We start from the raw sequence: 23,558 nt of genomic DNA on the forward strand, positions 1-23,558 counted from the left end.
AAAACTTCAACAATAAACAGGCTGACTGGCTCGGTGATAAATTGAAGAGAGGGGGAGATGTGTATTTTTAGACAGAAGAATCATCATGGAAATTGTCTGATTTCCATGCAGTTGGAGAAGGGCTATGTGGAAATATTCTTCAAATAGACAACAGACGTTAGCTGCTCTTAAATCAACTGGACTATGCTAAAAAAAAAAAAAAAAAAAAGAATTTGTCTGGTCAATGCCTATCTTGTCCTAAGGCTTGCATAGGGTCTAAGCATTTCATAGTGTTGGAAGCAAAACCTTCAGGTTTTTGTTAAAACACTCTTAAGTTCTTCCTATCATTGCGACTTGCAAGCAGGGCTGAATGTTTTGCCTTTCTGCTATGTGAGAAAAAGATGAGGGCATTTAAATACGCAATTAAAAGCAAGGGAGCGCTTTTAGACCTTTGTGTTGGTTTCTCAAGGTTTGTAGTACTATTAAAAAATGACCCATTCCTGAATTTTTCTACTGTTTAGCATATCAGAGGATCCTGTTCACAGGTGATTATATCTGATCAGGATGGACTACTGTTTCTGCTGAACAGTGAGGAAGTGGGACCTAAGTTCTCTGAATTGAGAGAACCTCAACCCTGCAATTTTTCCAGCCTGTCAGAAATTCAGGGCATGTGGGCAGTCCCAAGAGATAATTATCATCATCTGAAATTTGCCAGATATTCCCCACATCCAATGAAAGCCTTGTGGATTAGAGCTGAAGGCACACGGAAGCCTGAGGTTCAAGGTCCAGAGCCTGCTCCCAGCTCTGCCTCTGCTCACTCCAACCCCTGGCAAAGCTGCACCTCTTCTCCAATCTGTACAAAGGAGATAGCAGTATCTGTCTCACAGGGAGTGTTAAGAAGCTTAATTCATTAATGTTTACCTAGAGTTTCTAGCTCCTCAGATGGAAGACTCTATAAAATAGTGACAATGTATTGTTAATTGCCTGCTTACACTGAATAGTGAAGGGAAAATTAGGAGATGGTTATTGGAAAGCAGAAGTGAAATTAGTGATGAGCCACACCAGTCTAGTGCCTTTAAGTTAAATAGTTTAGTGGTTTGGTTTCCCATTACCACCATCTTTAACATCTTGAGTCATTTCTATTGGTCTGTTATTTGATCTCCAGTTTACTTTAGCAGAAATCAAGATGCATCTGGGTCTAAGAATCAGACCTCTTAAAGCAAAGAATATATTGTAGGCTTAATTTGGGACATAATTCCTGAATTCATTCCATTGATTTAAATAGAAAGAGATCTGATTTGCAGAATTTGATTTCAGAGCTTCCATCTGGAATTTACAACCTAATATATCAGAAAAACAACCTTGCACATCTTTACAACTGAGAAGCACAACATGATATCAATACTCTAATGTTCATTGCACTTCAAATATATAAGTATCTTTCTTTGTTTATTTGCTTATATGATTTGGTTTCATGGATTTGTCCTCTTCATTTGCAGAATTGAGGACTGTATGAGCTGAAAGGGACTTCTGGAGATCCCCTAGTCCATCCCTCTGATAAAGCAAGTTCCCTATAATGGGTTACAATAAAGCATTCAGGCAGTCTCATAATACCTCCATAGAAGGAGATTCCACCACCTATGGGCCACCTGCTTTTGTACGTTGTTCAAAGAAAAGGTGATCATTCATACCTTCCTGCATTCCAGTTCATGTCCATTATCCTTTGTTCTGTCACTGGGCACCACTGTAAAGAGCTCTGGCAGAAAAAAAAAAAAAAGAAAACAAACAAAAAAAAAAAACCACAAAAAACTGGTTTATTGAGTCCTTATCATCTGGATTTCCTACAGTGTGATGTCATGTTTGGACTGAGAGTAACTTTTCGTTAGCATTTTGGAAGGTATCAAGAACAAAATTAGGTAGCATATCTAATATCATTTGTATGTCTATATTTTGTTATTTACAACCATTTTTCCATAAAACCTGACTTTTTAGGATCAGTCTCTGTGATATCTTCAGAAATTAATCACGGACAAGCAAAGGGAGAACCTTACCCAGCTCTCTTTCTTCCTTTAAAACACATCATCTTTTAGTTTTCTACTCAAATTATGCTGTTTATATATACATATGTATGTATATACGTATAGGTATTATGTAGCTATTTCTCACTTATACTGCAAAGGGTGAAACTCTCATCTGGTATAAATTGACAGTTCTATTCAAATCAGGACAAAGATATTAATTCACTCCAGCTGAGGCTCTGGCCCTAGAACGCCAGAGGAGAGCAAGTTTTGCAGAGCATGGGTTTTCAGGCTGTGTGGAAGGTTTTGCTGTGTAACTTAGCTATGTGTCTAGGCTCAGTGCTGTGGGAAACTGCCTATTTGACATCTGTGGCATACGTAGCAAATGCTTTGGCAGTTAGAGTTAATGCCTTTTGAATTTGCAGGTTGTTTACTTTCAGCTTGAACATGGATTTGCTTTCAGCTTCAGTGGGAAATCTAACATAAGAAATAATAGGACCAGCCATCTGTCCAAAAGGGTATGAGAATTTCTGTTTTTGAAAACCAATAACAGAGATCAGGGACAAATTCACCCCATGTGTACTCTCTGGCAAATTATTGCTCTGCTCCTTAGATTTCTGAGCTGGGACTCAATCCCTCTTGTGCAGTGTGAGCAAGAGCAGATTTAGGGGATCAGACCTGTAAAATGAACATGGTCAACATCCTTTTCCAATGGTCGCTTCTACAGACAAGTTCTATTACAGCCCTTTCTTCCTCTGCTCTGATTTACAACCCATTTTGGCATGCAAAACCTACACCTGCAGAGCAGTCTGCTCAATCGGTGCTGAAGACTGGGCTCTCTGGGGAGCAGTAAACAGCACGAGTGAATGGGAACCCCAGTCCTTCGCCAGTGTTTCCTACAAGGAAATATCAATCCATGTGTTAGTCATTGACAGGGAAAGGTATAATGGCTAGGTAGATTGGGTCACTTTTTCAGAAAAGCTCAGAGCCAGATTTCTCAGCACTTGAAAGGGTCCAGAAATTTTACTTTCTTTCCTTCAAGCCAAAAGTTAAACTCATCCCTTCCTCCGTCCATCTAAACTAAGACACTGAAAAGGAGCCAAGTTTTCACAAAAATGATCAGCATCCTGCTGCTCTTAATAGGACACGATGAACAGACTTTGCAAAGAGCTCAGCATGCAGAGTGGAATGGAACTACCCCCAGTTCACACAAATGGGGACCTGGGCCTCCTGTATCTGTCTTGGTTATCCAAAAGAAATTATTCCAAGTGGAGTGGAAAAACACATGAAATGAATGTGCTGTGTTGAATGGAAGGCTAAATTCTTGTTTTGGAGATCTGCACAGTGCAAAGTGTTGACTTTGTCCATCATTTCTGCTGATAGGGTTGTATGGATTGAGTTACCATCATTTCTGCCATCTAAAGAAAGATCTGAGCCTTGATCTCCAAACCGCTTGGACATCTTGGAGATTGGGTCTTGAGTAATTAATAAATAAGAAAGGTAGAAAAAAACTACAGGAAGCAATGAAAGGGGAACATCACCTGGTCTTCAATAGACAAAACATTCATTCTTTACTATACATATAGTCAATGGATGTGCTCCTATCCTTTTAAGGATGACTACTCCAGGGAGCTGGGGTAGCTAACAATATCCTCCAAAGCATGCTGACATACTGAGCAATATTACTTGAGATATCCTGATGTACATCCAGCCAAAGATTAAAACCAGCCTTGAAGCAAAACTTTTTGTCCCGAAGACTAAAGTAAAGCATATGGCTTTCATCCCAATAGCAACATCCCTAGGCTATTTTACCTCAATTATACTCTGATTTAAGAAAACTGGAGAGCACTGTATCATGTTCAAACTGTTTTCTTTCCTCCTTCTCTGTCAAATTATGTCAATTGCAGATCTGATATGTTTCAAGATTGGTTGGGGAAACAAGGATCTCTTCAAAGTCCTTATTTTGATTATTGATTCAATAGTATTTACTGATTAATAATGACCCAAGGCTAACAGGCTCATTTGAATTGGGAATGCTGTGATCTTGCATGCTATCTATAGCAAGACTAGACAGATAAGTAGTTTACTTAAGACCAGAGAAATGAAGCTTGTAGTCTTCTTAGGGAAGACAGGGTTTTTTTTCTTTGTTTGTTTGTTTGTTTCTCACATCAGTTTTCAGGGTGTCTTTTCTTTTAAAGGTTTCCATAGAATCAGCATCATTTTTCCTTATTTCCCTTGTATGCGTGCAGTCATGAGAACCAAGATGGCTTGAAATTAAATAAGCACAGTCCAACCTTAAAGTCAAAGACTTTGCGGTTTTAGGTTTGCTTGGAACTAGAAGCAGAAGAGCCAAAATGCTGCATAAAAGAAAAAGAATTAAAAAAAAAAAAAAAAAAAAAACAACAACAACAACAAAAAAAAAACTGTTTTCGTGGTATTTTTGGCATAAGCAACAACTCTGAGAGATACTGGAAATCATACAACAAGGGATTGTTCTTAAGATATTTCCAGCCCTTCTCTCAAGACTGAGGGCTTTAGATAACCATCTGCATGTGGATCCCCATCCAAAATAAACTACCAAATCCTTAGTAGCTCACTCATCACTAAATAGTGATTTCTCCCATGCACGTCTCTCCCTGTGAATGTGCACAAACAAACGTTCTTCAAGGCATCCTAAAAGAGGACGCTTTTCTTTGCTCATAACATTTTAATTGCCTCTCCACCAAGATCTTCTGCCTGGCAGAAGAAAGAAAAAGAAGAAAGCAATGAACTGCCCCATGCTGTCCAAAGGATTTCCTGCTTTCAACCTAACAGAACACATTGGCATCACTTTGTCCCCATTCTCCTTTGCTGCACCTTCTGTCTGTTTTGCAGAGGGTTTTTGTCATTGTTGTTGTTTTTCTCTGTCTCAGCCTGGAAAAAACAACATCTGCTCCCTTCCTGCACCTATCCTTGTTGGTAGTGTGGGTGACAGAGACAGAGAAATCAGCACAGTGTCAGCAAGAGTTTAGCCCCACAGCTGGGACCTGAACTTTCAGCCGCAGAGCATAGTGCTGGGTCACTGCACTAAAGCAAGCCAGATTGATACAAAGTGCTTGCTTGCTCTGGGAAGGAAGACATCAGAAGTCAGTTAATAACAATCTTTAGGCACCATCTATTGTGAACTTACAGCAGCAGTGATTCCCACTTTTCCTGGAAAAGATCACCATGTAGTGTAGGTTTACTGTCATAACCCCTGAAGTGACACAGCATTTGGATGCTGCCTGTGCATGAGGAGAATAGCATAGGTCAGAGTAGATTTTAGAGCCATTGAAGCTGGAGATGGAGTGTGTGGACCCGACATACAGCACGCTTTGTGAAGTTTTCAGCTCTGAGGACCTGAATGATCATGTCTGCCAATAGTTAAAGTGCCTAGAAAGTGGATGCTAAAATATTCTTTCCCACTTCATTTTGCAACTGAGAACTTGGTAGTCTGTAATATCTTTTATTTATAGTTCCTTTCCACTCAAAGCATGTGAAAATGCTTCTGTTTATGAGTCCGTTCAATGAAATACAGATACCCCCAGGCAAGGATGTTTCTCTATGGTGATGACCTCAGAGTCCTCTTAGCCACTGATGCACATGAGGAACTCATCCACTTTGCCAGATGCAACCAGCAGGCCCTCAAGATTGGAGGGAAGGGTAAAAACCTACACTAAGCCTGAGGATCAATAAAGAGAGAAAATCACAGGGTAAACTGGCTAGGAGAGAAGATACAGTCTGACGATGGCTCTGTTTGGAAGCAGATGTTAGATAAGTCAATGCCAATGTTCAGCAATATCCTTGTGCAATGTTTCAAATAATGAAGCCACAACTCTTAGGAGGATATGTGGGGTCCTACCTGGATGTTTCTCCATCCAACCCAGCAAGGGCCAGCTATGCTGTGCTGGCCTGGAGAAAGCTCCAGTGTAGGACCTAGCACAGTGGATGTGTTGCAGTGGTGGTGTTGCTTCTAAAAGGATGTGCACAGGGTTTTAGTGTGCACCTACTCATGCCTCTTAATGACCACAGCCATTGAAGGGCATCTGCTTGTTTTCAGCCCACTTCAGTGTTTGCCCATTGACTGCTCCATACTCAGCAGCTGGCATCAGTTGAAGGATCCACTCTTCCAAGTGGCTCCTGGCAGATACTCTGTGCCACCAGCCCATCACTTTCCTGCTGCATTCAGCATGCAGGCCAGGGAAAAAAAGTCAGACCAACTGATGTCTTTACGATTCCAGCCTGCGATTTCTGCTTCATCCACAGCCAGGCGAGATTTTGCCAAGATACATATTAGGCAGCTGCTCAGGACACTGCTGTTTTGTCTGTACCACCCTGAGCATGCTGTCTGTCTGTCTTGTGGTCTGTCTCTGTGACCCAGCTTTCCAGTCGCTTGCTCTGCTATTCCCCAGGGCGACCAGAACATGGTTGGTAAGAACCAACCAGGTGCTTTTCTGGTCCTCCCAAAGGACTCATAGCTTTAGCAAGTAAAAGCATCAGGGCTGGGATGCAACATATGTCCATCTGTTCCACAGCATTCCTTCTGCCCTGACTCCCCAGGAGTCACATCTGATGTGCCAGTAGAGAAGGGAGCCCAACCTGTCTCCTCAAAGTCCCTAGATAATCTCACTGGTTTCTCACAGGATTGTACTCTGTTTGGATCTTCAGCCTAGCTTGCTGCTTAATGTACTCCTGCCATTGCTTTTGCCATGCTGAAATCCTCAATGCATCTTCCCTCCCCCCTGCACATCCCTCCCAGACCAATTCAGCATCAGTAACATACTTCTTATTATTTATCCTCAAAATATCTCTTCCCTCCAAGCACCAATGATGTGCACATAATGACACTTTTTCTCCACTATGAATATGTGCATTTCAAACTCTGATTTAGTTGGAGTCATTTGGGCTGAAAGTTGGCTCTCTTGGATCTTTTCCCATGAGGAAGATGCATTTTGCCCCCCAGACAAAGCTCCCCCAAGGAGGAAGATGTGTTTTCTCATCCTGGCATCTGCAAAGCTGTTTTGCCTGCTTTCAGGGCATTTCTCCCTCCCTCCTTCTTCCTCAGAGAAGAGCATACATATGTTGTGTGTACGTATGGGGTTTTTCCTCCCCTCCCTCTTGGTCCATTGAGTGTTGCATCATGTTTCACTCCCGTCGCTGCTCCTTCCACACATGCTGCATTGGATTTGTGGGTGGGAGAAGGAAAGAGCCCCTCCTCTGGGCATACTTGGAGGGAAAAGGGATTAAAAAAGGAGAAAGAAAAAAAAAATAAGGGGATAAATATTTGGGAGAAGGGAGTTCAAGAGCAGAGAAAAACAAATGAAAGGGGGTGCCAGACTGGAACTGGCAGCTGGCTGCCAGCATAGCAGCTTGGGACAAAGTTGGTGGAAGAGTTATGTGCCATGTTTGGGTTGCTTAAAAAAATACACCCTCCCTCCCTCACTATTCCACCTCTGTTTTTTCCCTGGCCCCAAGAATGAGGAGGCATTTGGTTGCCAAATGCCTGCTTGCAGGAAGTTTGTATTTAAAGCTATGTCGAGGGATGCAAATGGAGAACATCCAGCGATGTGCACATGGGCATACACATGAGCACCTGGAGTCCTCACTGGTCCCACTTGGGATGAGAAGGACTGGGGTGCCTAGGGGTGCACAAGGGAATTGTGCACCCCTTAGGACTAGGGAATTGTTATCACCCTCTGCTACAAGGAGATGCCAGGACATTGGCAACCATGGCATGATTTTTTCCAATGCATGGGGAGGAGGTGGGAGGGTGGGAGGGTGGAGGAGAAAGGAGGGGGGGTGGAAGGTTGTAACGCTTGGCTGGAAAAATTTAGAGGAGTACAAAGGAGAAAGCAATGAAAAGGGATGGCAGGAGGGGGAAGGAAGCTACGGACTGGCTGCTGTGGGAAGATTTACATTTGCTGAGTGGGGCTGGGTGGGAGCAGGCAGGGGCGTGGAGTTGATGCTGGGGGTGCCAGGGGAGGAATGTGGCTGCAGAGCAAAGCGCCTTGTTTTCATCCTTCCTCTCCTCCTCCCTCCACTGCGTGCTCGGAGGAGAAGAAAAGACAAAAAGCTGAACCGGTGCCAAGAAGGAGCTGCAGCAACTCGAAAACGGCGCTCTGTGCCGCACTAATATTTCCAAGCAGGGCTGCTCTCGAGAGTGGAGAAACGTGCCAGGAATGAGAATGGCTGTGGTGCGGGGCCACCAGTGGATGCAGGAGTCTTCTCCCTCCTCTTTTACCTATTAAATGCCACCCTTTTCCCTTCTTGCCTAATCCCAGTGATATTAAGGGACTCTTGCTCCTGGCTTTGCCTCTCTTTGTTCCATCCCAGAGAGGGGGTAGCAGAAGCCAGGCAGTCCCCAGTATCCCCAACAGCACTATCCTTGGGCACAGCAAATGTAAGGCAGAAATGCTGTGTCTTTATCCATTCCTAGCATGGCTGTGCACGTTACCAAGCTCACATGTAAAAGATTATAAGTAGGTAACAGAAGGAGCTAACACACCTATCCCCTCCTGCTTGCTGAAATCTCAGCTCAGAAGGATTATTTATTTATCTATCTATCTATCTATCTATCTATCTATCTATTTATTTATTTATTTATTTCTGCAATTTTTCCTAGGAAGAAATAGAAGACTTGGTTCCCAGGGAGTTTTCTGACTGTTTCCCCAGTGCCACTCCTTCCCCTCCTCCTTGCTGTCCTCCTCCTCTCACAGTACCCATAAGGCTGCTCTCGCTGCTCTGTATCATGATGCAAGGTTACTTGTAGGACACACGAATCTCTGCAAGGTGCAGCATTGCCTGCATCGGTGCTCCCGTGCCCTTCTCATTTCCTGAGGGATGTAGCAACTTCCAGGCTGTGTGCCACAGTTACATGGTCAGTCAAGCCTCTGCTAAATGCAGAGGTGGGATTTCTTTTGTAAAAGCTCCTTTTTGCAAAGCCTACCTAGGCAAAAAGACATTAACAATAGAGATCTGAAACTTTGGCAGCAATTCATAACTGATTCACATTGGTTGGGCTGGAGTTTTGCTCTGTTTTTTCTCTGAAAGGGAAGGTTTTCTCCTGTTATGTTCCCCTTTTCCTTTCATTCGTAGGATGAGAAAAAGTATATGCAAGCTGCATAATTTTTAACCATTTTGAAATGTTTACAGCATCTAGAAACATTCTTGTAAGATTGCAGGATGGAAGCTCAAAGCAAAAAAATCTTTCCACTACTGCATTTATACATGCATTTCTGTCTGGATCATACTGGAATTTGGATCACTAGTTTAAGGTGGTATTGACGGTAATTAGAGACTAGGAAGAGAAAACCCCCAACCATGGGTCTGACAACAAATCCACATGTTTTTTTATCAGCAGCCCGCAGATCAGCTTCAAGGGACCTTCCTAAAGCATAGGCAGAAGCTCATCAGCTTGTTGAGTCTCAGAAGCTTGCATGTTGTTAGCTTGGTCCAGTTTGTAGTCCCAAACTGTGGGATGATCCCAATGACCTTTATCTCACCTAGAATTCCTGTCCTACTATATATGCAAATCCACTCAAATCTCATGTTGATTCTAAACATGTAAACCTGGTTTTGGAGGACCTGATTCTGCTCAGTCAATGCCTGTTGGAAATAATGTGATAAATAGACTGTGACTGAAATGTTATTTGGCTACTTTCCTTCATCCTTCTCTTATCCAAAGATAGCTCCTTGCAGGTCAATGGTCATTTATCTCAGACCATCAGAAACACAGTCATAGATTAACGCTTCTAGGATATGTATTAATTTCTAGCGTGACATATCTTTGTATGGAGGAGGATGTCTGCAGTGACCGTTCTCTCCCTGTTCCTCCAACCACGTGGTTGCTGTAGCCTGACTTAGGCTTGAGCAAAAGAGATGCCATTGTGTATTCTTGCTCTTTTTCCTTTGTCACAGGAACTTTGGAATCACTGGAGTGGGTGAGGAAAAAATCGTAGAATCATTGAATGGACAGGTTGAAAAGGACCACAGTGATCACCTAGTTTCAACCCCCCTGCCATGGCAGATTTGCCAACCACTAGAGCAGGCTGCCCGGAGCCACATCCAGTCTGGACTTGAATGCCTCCAGGGAAGAGGCATCCACAACCTCCTTGGGCAACCTGTTCCAGTGTGTCACCACCCTGTGCATAAAAAACTTCCTCCTGATATCTAACCTAAACCTCCTTTGTCTCAGTTTAAAACCATTCCCCCTTGTCAACAAGAAGGTTGGTTAAGTAATTTGGTGTAATTGCTGTGCTACTGTGCTTTCCACCAGATGCCACCTGCTCTTAGTGAATAAAGTACACACATAAATATATGTGTTTGCATGTGCACACATGGGCTTGCTGTTTGCTTTTCCGTAGCCTCTTTAAACTTAATGAGGTGAATTGTGTATTTAAGCTACTATCCTCACCAAAGGTACATACTATGCAGAATATGCCTGAATTTCCCAGATGTCCTTGCTGATGATTTTGGCTGTGCTGCGGCTCTTCCTCTGAGCACAGCCCCCTCTTTTTAACCTAAGATCCCTCACCACAAGATGCCAACTTGAAAAAGCAAACAGTGGGACTAGGGATTAAAGCCCACATCAAAGTGAGCAGAGGAGACCCTGGCATCTGTCCTAACACTCGTGCACCTGCACAGAGCACAGCTCATGCTTTGGGATGTCCAGCCAACTTGTCTCTCTTTCTGATTTAAACCTCCTACTATTTTGCTTTCCAAATTACAATTAGTGAACAAATTTATAGACAGGATATCAAATACATGGACAAAAAATTAATGTATTCCAACAGTATTCATATGAGCAGTGCAGCATTGTGTTACATGATGTTTAGGAAGATAAACTGAGAACAGAAAAATGAAAGAACCTTCCTAAACTGCATACTGCAGAGCACAAATCTCTTCTATTTCCTCAATGTCTTGACAATGCTTTGGAGTATGAGAGCTTGTGTAAGGGTGCCCATCCTGGGACAAAGACATTTTTCTCGTACTTTTCTAGTGATCCAGGCAAGCCATCTGATCATAGCCTCCCTATAGAGACTGTGAAGCAGTGACAATGCAGCTGAGTGTCTTTGTCTGTCTTTCTGCCTGTATTATTAATTTCTCTGGATGTATTCCCTTGAAGCATAATATCTCATGAATCTCAAGTTCTTTTCTTCAAACACTTCTTTTTAATATCTTACAATGAAACCTTATTTGCTTGAAATTGTTATAAGATGGCTTGCAAATGGAAGGGTTAATCCAGAGGGCTCTTCCAATGCTTTCTTCCACCCATTCTCCCCACACCTTCCCCACTTCCAACAATTTTTTATTTTTACCAGTAGCCTCACAGTTCTGTAATCTAAATGTGCAAATGCTTTGCAGTCACAGTCCAGTAGCTAGGTTAATCTCAGACCCCTGGAGTGGCAGATGGCTGATTTGTTGCTGATTCCAGTTACAGAGAATTGTGCCACCTATTATCTTTGCACAGGCTGTTGCTTAAAAAGATGCCATAGGCAAAATCAGTGACAAGCAAAGCAAAGAAAACACTCTGTGATATGTATTATCACAGGTGAAAATGTGAAATATTTCACCTTTAGTGGGAAGGGCTCAAGAGGTGGACAAAGAGAGGAGAGGAGGTAGGAAGAGAAAAGAGGGAGAGGGATTTTTGTACCTGAAATACAGAAATATATCTGTAGGTTTGCTATAGGAATGATATTGAATTAAAAAAACTTACCCTACTTTAAAAGTTTTTGGAAAGTATTAATCTTTATCTTTAGCCCTCTGCTTTAAGTCTTAAACAAAGCAAATTAGTTGGCACTATTGGATACCTTTTCTGCTTTTTCCTAAATCTCTTCCCAAGCTTTAGCAGTGTGTGTTGTCATACAAATCAGTGGCTCTTGTCCCAGTTGTCACACTTTAGGATTTGCCTAATGACCAATGGGCAAAGTTGTGACAGCACCACATTGCCCACTTTCACCTGAGCTGCATGGAGCAGAAACTTGTCCCTCTACATGGTTCAAGAAGGAGCTTGGAGGATCTTCCGGAACTGATGGGGGCTGAAGCAAGTGGGGTGGACCCTAGTTCAAAGAGTCCTGGATGATGTACACAAAGAAACATGTAATGAATTGGAAGAGTGAAAATATTCAGATATTTGTGATAATTTTCTGCACTTCCATGTCTACAATTAATATTTTCTCTTTTCTCTTTGCTCTGGGAAACACCACAGAACCAGATGAAGAATTTGGGAAGAGAGTGTGGGTTCCCTGTGCAGAGTCTGGTGACAAAATCCATGAATAAGGTAAGACCAAGGAATTATATCTGTGAAGGTTTTTCCCTTCCAAACTCATTACTGAAGAATTATATGCAGAACTTCAGATATGCATAGCACAGAAATTGACATTCCAAGTGCGAAGTGAAAAAGTCTGAAACATCAAGCCAAAAAGGACTTCTTTTTAATGCGTACTGTTATGATGGTTTGGGTTTTATAACAGTTTGTATTGTATCCAAATGATCTACATGTGAATAATTGTTACCAACCTCCTGACACTGGGACCTAATTAGGAAGTAAGAGCCTTAAATAGGCCATTTGCGTAGTGAGCTTCCATATGTCTCCTTGTGCAATTTATTTGCTTCACTCCATTGAGATATAATGAGAATGAAACTCCTCGAACTGCCTTTGACTCTGAGGCCCTCCTCTTCATCTTCCTTGCAGTTATAGCCCACAATTAAGAAGATAATGTCTATTTCCCTTTGTTCAGAAAGAAAAATGTGCTGTCCTTCTACTCGTATTCCAAACTGACCGAGTTTTTCTATTTCCAAGTTTCCAGTGGAAATAGAATGAGAAATAGCAAAACAATCCATAGGCTATGAAAAATATAATGCTGTCAGAGAAAGCACAGTGAAGGATAAGACAGGATGACCATGAAAGTATACTACTTATCATACCTAGTTATCCTGGAAATCTGCCTAAAAGCTAACATGATTGTGTTTCAGCCAAGGTATAGGTTCAATTTAAAGCCCTCTGTGTTGCTTCTGTTTGGATTTCTGTCTTCTAGGATATGAGGAAGGGGAGTGCTTGGTTCGAGGTTTGAATTTTATCTTAGTTCTGGTTACTCCGTATGGACCAACATGCTTTCTGGGGCATTATGTCCATGTTATTTTGAAGAGCATTTTCTTTAAATATGGTTTCAGGGGTTCAGGAGAGATCCTGCTTTCAAACACCTTTTTAGTGCATGACTCCATCTCAGGCATCATCCTGAAGTCAGTAAAAGTTTAGAGTATGAATGCCGTCTTCTGCAGGAGCAAACATGAACGAGCTCTCAAAGTGGCTTTTTATTTGTTCTATTTGTTTTTAGTTTTTCTTTTCTTTTTCTTTTTTTTTTTTTCTTCTAAATTGAGGTCTTATTTCATTTTTCAGTGCACGTCAGTTCCACATGCAATGATTTTGTTTATGATAATTCACTTGCATGTTCCCTTCCAGGAATTGTCATTGCCTTCCAGAGGGGAGGTTAGTGTTGGTTCCTTTGCAGTGATAATTATAATCAGACCTGTCAGCATTCACGCAGTCTACGCTTATCACTTGCATTTAGGAGGATTTTTTCCTGAAGCCTATTACTAGTGTTGCTTCTTAGGGAGAAATAGTCATGATTTTTCAACTAATCTTTGATGTCTCTCAGCTTTGAAAGCACAGAGAGAAGCAAAATGACTGCCAGTTGCAGTTAAAGGCAATGTCTGTCCCTAGCTCTGCTTCTGGAGAGCAGGGGTTTGGGAAACACAGATTCTTGACGCAGTCGTGACAATTTCTCAGTATGTGGGAGACACAAGGCAGTGTTTTTTCCAGTTGTGATACCCTCTTAAATTAGCTCTGTAGATGTGCTAGATGAGGGCTCTGTGTGGTAGGCAATCATGGGCACTGTTTGCCATAAGGGACAGGAGCAGCATGGGACCGGTGGAGCTGCAGCCACCTGCACACAGCAGTGAAGTGGTGTCTGGCTGGCCAACGTGGTGGTGTTTGATAGGATGTTGTTTGGTGTCATATTCATTCTAGGATATATAGAAAATTGCCTACCCCAGTGTTTTTTCAGGGAGAGAGGCATCCCACCATTTACTAGACGTGCTCTCATTTTCACTCCATTGCTCTTATTGATATGCTAATTTTCCCCCTCTTTGCCTTTTGCTTTTTGCTAATTTTAAAAAGCAATATGTCAGTTTATACCCTTTCATTAGTCTAAATGAGTGATGTATTTTTAATTCCCTCTTATGCTATCACTGTGTTCTTTATGTTTTCAAAGATTTGGGTTCCCCTGATTTTGGCAGAAATTGAGAACGGTCATTGCTGTATTGCTTTTGTAGAGGAGGAAATGTTGGGACAGTGGGAACTTGTGCTCTCTTCAGCTATGTATTTACAGCATGTAAGAATATGATTTGTCTTTATTTTATTTAAATTCACTGGCAACTCAAGATTTATTTATCAGGTGTCACTCCCTGAAGGAAGATAAATGCTACATGGAAAAGACTTCATCTATTATACAAACAGATTTGAAGGCTTTGCAGTTGCATTTCCCTGCCTGCTGTATGAAGTATAAATGCCTTTGGCTGAGCAGAGACAGAGTGATACTTAGCTGCAGCATCTTATGACCTTTTGATCAGATGAGATCTCAAGCCTTATTAGGGGACGGATTATGATGTGATGGTAAGAGGGCCAGGAATAGTCTTTTTGTTATGAGATCTTTCCAGTGAGCATCCTTCTTCAGCATACTCAGGTGGTTAAAGCACTGGAGCCAAGACCAGCATATGAAAATGAGGGAGTAAAGTATTGGAATGGGCAATTCAAACACGTTCAAGTTTGCCAACTCCTGCTGAATATCACAGCTTACAGTTTATCCCTAATATTCTCTGACCTCCTATTCTAGCAAGACTGTAAGTGACAGTGCAAAATTTCCTATGACTAATAATCCCATTCTGATAGAAAGTTCTACCCAAAAACAGGCCCTCAGTCACAGTCATACAGTCATAGAATCATAGAATCCTTAGAGTTGAAAGGGACTGAATTATTCAACCACAATCTACCCTTGTTTAATTTGAAACTATTTCCCCTTGTTCTGTTACCACAGACCCTGTTAAAGTGTCTCTTTCTTCCTGTAGCTCCCCTTTAGATACTGACAGGAGTCCAAGGCGTGTTGGGAGCTGCAGTCCCAAATCCAAGGTGTGCACATTGTGAATGTAGTTGTCTGGGACTGATGGGAAACACACTCACATAAAGCATCTGTGACATTTTTGAGATAACAAATATAGCACTTAACCCTGTTTCAACTCTATTTACAAAAATTTTGTGTTTAAACAAATGTATGGCCATAGTTGCATTTTTCTTTTAATGGAGTCAAAGAGAAATGTAAACAACTTTTACATAAAGCTTGACTACTACCTGCACAAGATTACTCCTTAAACATCCTTAAACATTGTAGATTTAAATTAAACTTCTAACTTGATGTCCAGTATTGATACTCTGACATAAATAGCCTGAAGGAGAATGATCACTCATTGTTGACTCTGCTCATTAGGAATGGTTGTGCCAAAGTTTGGCCTGGCTGCCAAGGCCAATTCTGGGAAAGAAAGTAGGGCATTTGTGAGGCACTATGTAAATGTAAATGGATATACATGAACATGATCCAGACACACACAGGAAGTCCATGCTTGTTATAGAGTATGTAAAATAGCCCTGCATGTACTAGAATTATGGCCTCTAAGTTGTACAGGTTTTGTTTCCTCTTGAAGCTGAATGATCTGTTGGTTTTTTTTCCCTAAAGGGAAGAGAGAGAAGGGCTGGCAGTGCATGAATCCCTTACTGCTATCAGTGTTCCCTAACTGCTATCAGAGGATGCTGATGCATCAGGTCTGGAGAACAATAGCCGCCACAACCCTACAGAAAGTCTTTGAAAATGAAAAGGTTATGGAGGTGGAGGAAATGCACAGCAGGACACCATCTCTTCTTATCTCCCCCAGCCTCTTCAATCAGGTGCCTGCTGAGCTTCCCACTCCTCCTGCCTTTTAGGATAGGATCATAAAGCATTAGATTCTGCTGGCATTAAGTCATCTTCCTGATATTATAGCTCCCCAAGACAGGGAACTGCAGTGAAACGTGGAAGCTTGAACCCACATGGGACTTAAACTGTAGCTACTAGGCCTGTGGAGATGTCCAGGAGCTATGAAGAGATACTTGCTGTCTGACTCCATCCTTCATCACTTTTCCAATAGGAAAAGCAAGGAGTATTGAAAGGTTCTGCTGCCTCCATCTCCTCCAAACATGCTCTTGCTGAAATATACCTGGACCACCAATGGCTTTGCAATGAAAGGTGCTTGGAGAGATGAGCTGCTCTGAAAGGACCCTTCTGAGAGTAACAGTTTCTGATGAAACCTTTTAAATCTTTCCTCTGAGAATGCTTTGTGACATGCATGGTGAAGAGGGTGAAGGTACAAGGGTCTCTGTGAGGTATGGAACATTGTATGGGCTTTGATGACACTGTATTAAAGTCTTCCCTCTCGGCCTGGGATTGGCTTTGTGCTACTAGATCTTCTGCCAAACAATTCCTATACCAGTGTACTCAAAGCACTCTCTTGTCTTCAGTTTCTGTAACTCAGAGAGATCCATGAAAACAGATTAACTGATCTTTGGCTTAGTACAGAAGCTCATCTAGAACATCTTATGTTCTACAGATTAGAACGGCTAGAGCACATGATAACTTTTAGAGGTGGGATGCTTTTCTAGGGGCATACCATTTTAAGTGGCAAGTACTGAAGAAATAGCATCACATAGATGACAGTGCTATGGAATGGGAAAAAGAGGACAATTTATGAATTTGAGCTGTGTTTGTCTAACTTTGTCATTGTAAGCATGTAATGCCTGGTTCCTTGCAATTATTTTTAGATTACAGACAACAGAAACCTCCAGTTTCTCACTTGAGAAAGAGTGATAGCTTGAACCCAAAAAACACTATTGTTCTAACCAGATTTAGAGCCATACACCTCCCTTCACTTTGCTGGAATGTGGTGATCTTGGGATAGGACAAGGATAGGAGGACATTTATGTCATACCAGTGCCTTAGGCTGTTTGTCTTCAGCAAACGAAGTGGTGTTTGCAAAAGCTGCTGTGCAGAGGAATGAGTATACATGCGGATACTCAGACTACCAGACCTTGGCATGCTTTTGGTCCATGACAACTAGCAAAGTCTTAAATCATTGCTAAACATGGATCAGGGTTCATTTTGCATTTAGCTGCTGTGTTAAGGAAGCTAAGACATGGTTGTGAGCAGAGATATGAACCATTCTGTGCCAGTTGGCCTCCGTGCCTGGCAGTATTTCTGGGCACATTTAATTTGCTAGTGGCTGAGGAGGCTCAGGCCCAGATGGGAAACTGGACTCCATCACCTTAAATTCTATTTGTCAGCAGAGAAGAGTGAAGAGAGCCTCCATCGGAGACTGACTGAGCTTCCCATAGCCCTGACCTCTATTCCATTGTAGATGGAAGCTAAAGCAGATAAACTGACAGAGTCCAGCAGCAGAAAGAAAGTCTGTATTAGCCCAGAAAAGGTCACATATAGTACAGGGGAATTTCCTGCATATTTACTAGTTTCCTTCTATGCCTTTCTGAGCTCAGAAAGGTTTTAAGTAATTTACTTGATCTTTCCTGCAACAGCAAGTGCCATTTGTCTTCACAGAAAGAGTTTTGTTCTCCCTCACCATATGGAGGTTCCTTTTTCAATCGAAAGGCTGGTGTTCTGTATAATTTCATTTTAATGATCTGGTGGTTGATAGTTAAATGTGTCCACAGAAGACAACTGTAGGCTTTAATGCAAGAAAAGGGCTCATGGAGAGATATGGTGCTATGTCTTTTAAGTATGAGTAAAATGTTTTTGCTCAATAAAGAAAGTCATATTTCATGTAATTCTCAACTAAAAATACCTGTGTATTTTTTCACACTCACTGAACCAAAAACCTACATGAAAATGTAACTGTGGCTTGACTACTGCAACTGGAATGTAATGTGTCATTAACTTTTTAAAATCTTTTCACTTGCAAGATGCCATGATAGAATAAATATTTTTCTTAAACACTTCAAACAAAACATTTTCCCTTCAGGAGTACATCAAGTGTTTGGTCACAATGGGGGAGGAGTTATTAATTGAATCCGGCACTTATTTGGAAACATGACCTTAATCTGTGGGTTTCAGTGCATAAGGTGTTTTCCCTGGATGTTTCAGTAAGTCAGATAAGAAAATTATATTCTTGACATGCTAAAGATGTTCCATTTTTGACAATGGTATCCCAGTTGTACCACTGAAACTCAATGTCCTGTCTTGCTTGTTAACCACCACGCATTTATTGTTTCAGTGTCCCATTTTGCTATCAAGTATCAATGCACTGCTACATACCAAATAATCAATAGTTCTGTCAGTTGAGTATTCCCTGGAAATATAATATTACTGTTAATATCGATCCACACAGCAGAAATCAAGGCATCAAAATCTGCAGTCATTACTTGCTAGCACCTTGGCTTTTACTTGCAGAGCAACCAGCTTGAAAATCATGTCAGCATGCCATCCCTAGGGACCAATGTTTTCTGCTCTCCCTCCTTCCACGCATGATAATAACCAACAGGAACATAAGTACAAGGGTAACATCCTGCATGCAACCTGCAGACATAGTGCATATTCATTTCAGTCTTCTGTGTTTTCTGGGTGCAGCGAACCAGCTGCTGGTAAAATCAAGATGCATTGGCTCTGGTATCCACCTCTTTTCCTCCAAGCTTGCCTCAGGAGGAAGAAATTGTGCTTTCCATTCCCGTGTGTGCATTCACACACTCCCCTCTGAGTTTGGCGGTCTCAGTTGTATCTGTAACAGCTTCACAATGAAGTCGTGAATGAAAGTTTGGTTTCAAAAAAAAGATTGATTTTACAATTGTCAGCCTTCATAAACGAAGAGTTAAGTGTGATATTCCATAAGCTCTTTCCAGATTTTACTGGATCCAGATAAATTAAACCAGCATTTTATTTGCATATCACAAGATAGTCATCACAGTTCTTCCCACTTAGGAATACTCTAGTTCTGGTCTCTAGAACTGCACTGTGACACAGATAACATTTCTTTATTAAGTGTTTCTCGTGTATAGTATGAGCGTTGGGGGGCAAGTAGCCTGGAATTGAGCAGAGCACCACTTCAGTGAGGATAAATGAGACACAGTCATCATTTGCCATGTGAATTAGCTAAGGACACAGGAAGATTCTCTCAGCTAGAGCCCACCCTACAGCAGGAGCAGCAGCCTGGGCCATGCTGGTCCTGACAACATCGCTGTCTGAGTCTTGGGTGATTCCTCTAACACTGCTGTCTCTGCTCAGCCATGCACCTGGAGGGAACTGAGAATCTCTCAGCAGTATATGAGGGACATCACTAATGATGGCTGTGCTTTTCTCATCAGGAATTGGTGTGTGCACAGCAAGAGATTTTTTTTGGTATTGTTAGCTGCTAGGTTCTGTCTTGCAAATGACCTTCACCATATTTCCTTTGCTCCCAAACAGGACGTTCATCAGCCTTATGCTCCATCCTCCAGTAGTTCATCTCCTGTATGGCAAGCCATTTAGTTGTTGGGAGAGGAAGTTCGAGGCAACTTTTCAGGCTGCTTATGTGAAGAAAGATAGATGTGTACTTTCTTTCCTTCTGTAAGGAACCAAGGTCAGATTTTATGTGCTCAGATCAGCATGAAATGCAGAGAAGACATATTTACAATGTTGCACATCTACTGGAGTTTCCTAAAACTCATTTTCATATCAAGGATTACATTTCTACACTCTTTCAAATAGGAAAGAAACAGAAATTCAGACCCTCAGCTGGCTGGAAATGGTGTGACTTACAACTTAGGGCTGCTGCTGTGCAAGTACAAGGAGTCAGCAAGGAGCTCATCATCAGCTGAGGCTGTGTGCCATCAAAAAAAGAAAAAAAAAAAAGGAGGCATTGCCATGGTTGCACACTCTTCAAAACATTTTTTCACCTCTATCATTTCTTTTCTGTATGGCTTCAGCAGCTTCTTTCAGCTACTTCAACTAAAACTACAAGTGATGTCATTATTATTATTATTTTTTTCTTCTTGGAAGCTAGTGGCCATTTCTGCCCTTATCTCCTCTTTTAGATAAAATGCCCCCAAATGCCATCATTGAAGTTCAGAGGTCAGTGGTGACTTTCAAATCCTCTGCAATTGCCTTGGATCAAAACCAAATGAAATAAAAATCAATGTATGAGTCAAGAGGCCAAGACACCAAAATGATGTGTCCAATGCAAGCAGCTTGCTGGTTTCAGAACATTTCTGGCAGCCATCTGCTTGTCTGAATTTGAGGATGTGATGCTTTTAAAAGTCAGAGAAGAAACACACACTAACCCACAGCTTTTAGATATTTTGCTTGATAACAGGATTCTCTTTTTGTGCCCATTTTCCTGCAAACTCGAGAATGTCCTGTTTTGCAATCATACTGTCAGCAGGTGTTCATGGTACTGAAGTACCACATTGTGTAATTCTCTAATTTAAAAAGAAAAGCTTTTTGAAGCCTCATTTTCTCCTCATCCCTCTTCATGTATGAGCAACAAAACAGAGTTATCAAAACTCAATAGACCCTCATTTGTTTATACGTGTAAAGATTGGCCTTTTATAGCTAAAAAAGAATCTTTTTTTTGTTTTGTTTTGTTTTGTTTTGTTTGTTTCTTCACACTACTTCTATTTCAATGCCGTGGTCTCAGACTTGTCTTGTGTAACAAAGAAACAGATGCTTTATGGATGGTGTTAACCGAGATACCTCTGACCGAATCACATTTAAGACCTAAATTCCCCTTTTATTCTTGAAGGTGGTTGGCATCAAAGCACCACGAGGCTGTGGCTGGAGGGAGAAACTTGAACTCATGATGAACAAATAAAAACATTACAGATTCCTTTGTTGCCAGTGTGACCCCTTTAATTAGCAGCATGTCCACACTTACGAGAATGAAATTGTGTTGGACCATAAAAATCCCTGTCATGGTCAGAGCATAGTAAAGCAAATGTAATATTGTTCCTGGCCCAAAGACAATACGACATTAAAAGCTAAGGCGAGAGTCAGTGTATGGACAGAGGCAGGAAGGCAGAAGTGGGAAAAAGCTTTTGGTCCCTATCAACACATCCAGCTGTGGCCAGCTGTTACAGAGCTGTGTGCATTGCACTGGGAGAAGTGTGGAAGAGGACTACAGAAAGGGCTGGTTGATGTGTAACAAGAGCCTTTCCTCTGCAGGAGGGACAGCCCTGGAGAAGAGACGAAGGTACATTAGCAAAAGTTGCTTACTCTCTTACTTGGCAATTTCTTAGGGAAAACATTCTTTCTGGATTTTATTTTTTTTAAAATATATATGAATAAGGCATTTATAAAGTAATGAAAGCTACATTTTCATCAATTATAATGGACTCCATTAAATTCTGGACATTTACCACATCACAATGTTTATCTGCAAGGGAATATTTCTCTGTGCTTAATAAAATGGAACAGCGGGAGTATTGCAGCAAATTTAAGCCACTTCTAGCACTCAGTGTCAGGATTTTAATGGCACCCACATTACCTTGGCTTCTTTTTATAGCTTCATCTTGCTTTATGTGACAATACTTAGTTTTTATGTCATGCTTTTCGCATATAAATCATGTCGCTTCACAAAGAGTAGGACACTATACTCATTTCAGGGAACAGAAATAGCACAAAATGAGGTGGCTTTGTTCTGGCCACAGAGCAGGTCAAAAGCACTGTTAGGAGGAGACCTTTGTCTTTTCAGATCCATTCCCTGAGTGCACTACATCTCCAGCAAGAAGCTTTACCTGTTTGTAGACAAGTTGGGGTATGTATCAAAGACTTACAGTGAGTGGGGTGAAGGGAGTGGGAAGATTCTCATTAACTTCTTGGGGCCTAAAGTTGCAGCCAGCTACTCTGCTCTGACAGAGTTAAGTACTAACAGATGCTAAAGGCAAGGGGAAAAAAAAAAAAAAAAGAAAAAAAGAAAGAAAGAAAAAGGAGAAAGGGAAAACAGACAAAACAAACAGGATGAGGCTACCTGTGTTTCCACTTCTATCACTGGCAGCTGCCTGTTGGCTCGTCTTGGAGGAATTTTCTACAAATTCAGTTTGGAGTGGAGAAAGGAAGATAAAGTCTTACCTGCCTTAACTTGTCTGTTCATCATCTTCTAGTCTCAAATGTGTTTCGAAAGTGGCTTGAGTTCAGTGTTGTCCTTCTGGAAGCCTTGTGGGATTTAGTATGCCTCTTGTTGCCATCTAGTGATAGTGACACTGGAAGATATTAAAGATCAGGATGGGGTCAATATTTGATAGAACTCTTGGTCAGCATGCTGCTGGTGCTCTCTGTAGTGATGAACTATGAGTCTCCACGCTCCTAACATAAGTAAGGCAGAGCTTGGACTATAGAGTCTCAAGTCAAAGGACCCCTGAACTGAGACATCCCTACTATTGTGTTCCTCAGTTAGAGACAGATGCAGGTTTGAATGGGGCTCCAGTCCCCACCTGGAGACACAATGCAGCTTATTGTTATTTTGATTGTCATGGTGTGTACACACACACACACACACACACACACATAATATATATATATATTTGCTAGAGGTTTTACTTCAGAGCACTGGGAGATCTGTTCAGTAAGTGAAGCCTTAAAAAGAATATTCAGTCCTGAAAGGTGGCGTGTTCTAAGAGCAAGTATGTCTTCAGCTCCCATAAAAGGAAGGAGGAGCAGAATCTATGCTTCTGTGACTACTTCACATGACACGGAAATGGGATCTAATGTAAATCAACACCTATGGCAAATGACATTTATGACACTTATCCAGCAGGATTTGTAGGGATGATGCCATGCTGTTAAAGCCAACAGACTAAAAGAGCTTGATTGACTTCAGTATGCCCACAATGATACTTTTAAATTGTCGTAGCTTCAGATGATGTGACCTTTGTTTTTTTTGTTGTTTTTTTATTCCCCTCACTCACCAAAAGAAGACAGGAGCCTTCAATAAGCCTTATGTTTACATCCATTTATCATCTCAAAGTCTAGCAGGTTAGAATGTTGCCCTATTTAAAAGCATATGGTTAGAATAATTTAAAAGAGAAAAGTGTTTCCCCTTCTTCCCCCACCCTTACTTCTCTTCTGAATAAATCGGAAAATAAAAGGAACAACTGACAGTTGCAGGGAATTTCTTCAATTTTTCAGGAAGAAAATTGCCATCAAGCAAAGAGAAAACATGACATTTTTCAGCCCATTTGGTGAAGGTTTATAAAAGTTACAAGGATGTGAATATATGGGTTAATATTTTAAACTGTTTTGCAACCTTAGAAGTAATGGGCATGTATAATAATACTTTGCCCAGATCCCCGATATAATACTTTACATGTATACAGTAAACTGCCTTAGTTAAGCTTTCCATCTCTGATCCCTCCTGAAACAAACAAACAAACAAACAAACAAAAACAAAAACAAAAAAAAAAAAAAACAAAAAAAAAACAAA

At 41.3% G+C, this 23,558-nt stretch overlaps 1 long non-coding RNA gene across 1 annotated transcript in view; it reads right to left on the reverse strand.

Annotated features, from left to right (window-relative positions):
• LOC122155398 overlaps nt 1–22,336 on the reverse strand; it is a 34,600-nt gene extending 12,264 nt beyond the window's left edge. The window contains exons 1-2 of the long non-coding RNA XR_006167256.1: nt 22,208–22,336; nt 1,671–1,735 (exon numbers count right to left, since the gene is read on the reverse strand). This is a non-coding gene — a long non-coding RNA (uncharacterized LOC122155398). The remainder of the gene's footprint in view (nt 1–1,670; nt 1,736–22,207) is intronic.
• Between the last annotated feature and the right edge of the window lie 1,222 nt (nt 22,337–23,558).

This window comes from Centrocercus urophasianus, unplaced genomic scaffold (assembly GCF_019232065.1).
Source record: "Centrocercus urophasianus isolate 14NV4802_14NV808 unplaced genomic scaffold, USGS_Curo_1.0 seq_1125, whole genome shotgun sequence".
Classification (NCBI taxonomy): domain Eukaryota; kingdom Metazoa; phylum Chordata; class Aves; order Galliformes; family Phasianidae; genus Centrocercus; species Centrocercus urophasianus.